Raw genomic sequence first — 268 nt, 5'->3', positions numbered from 1 at the left:
TCTGTTGCCACCTCTGGTACGGTGTACATTTTAGGACATCGTCAGGTCTCAAGAAAAAAGTTTTCAGGTATCAGACAAAAACATGTCAGGTCTCAGTTCTCAAGAAAAAACATTGGACATTGGAATGCCCAGTGCAGTAGCAAATCGCTCGTGCTTCACTGCACAAGCTGGACCCACAGAGTCTGCTAAGGTTTGTCACTGCCATATTACATATGATATTTATATAAACCCATTTAGAGTGAGGTCCATGTAAATTTACCATTCTCTA

The sequence above is a fragment of the Pundamilia nyererei genome, unplaced genomic scaffold, assembly GCF_000239375.1.
Source record: "Pundamilia nyererei isolate P.nyererei 1_Seehausen unplaced genomic scaffold, PunNye1.0 scaffold00011, whole genome shotgun sequence".
NCBI classification, from domain to species: domain Eukaryota; kingdom Metazoa; phylum Chordata; class Actinopteri; order Cichliformes; family Cichlidae; genus Pundamilia; species Pundamilia nyererei.
The sequence above is the reverse complement of the archived record's forward strand: the minus strand, read 5'-3'. Positions refer to the sequence as shown.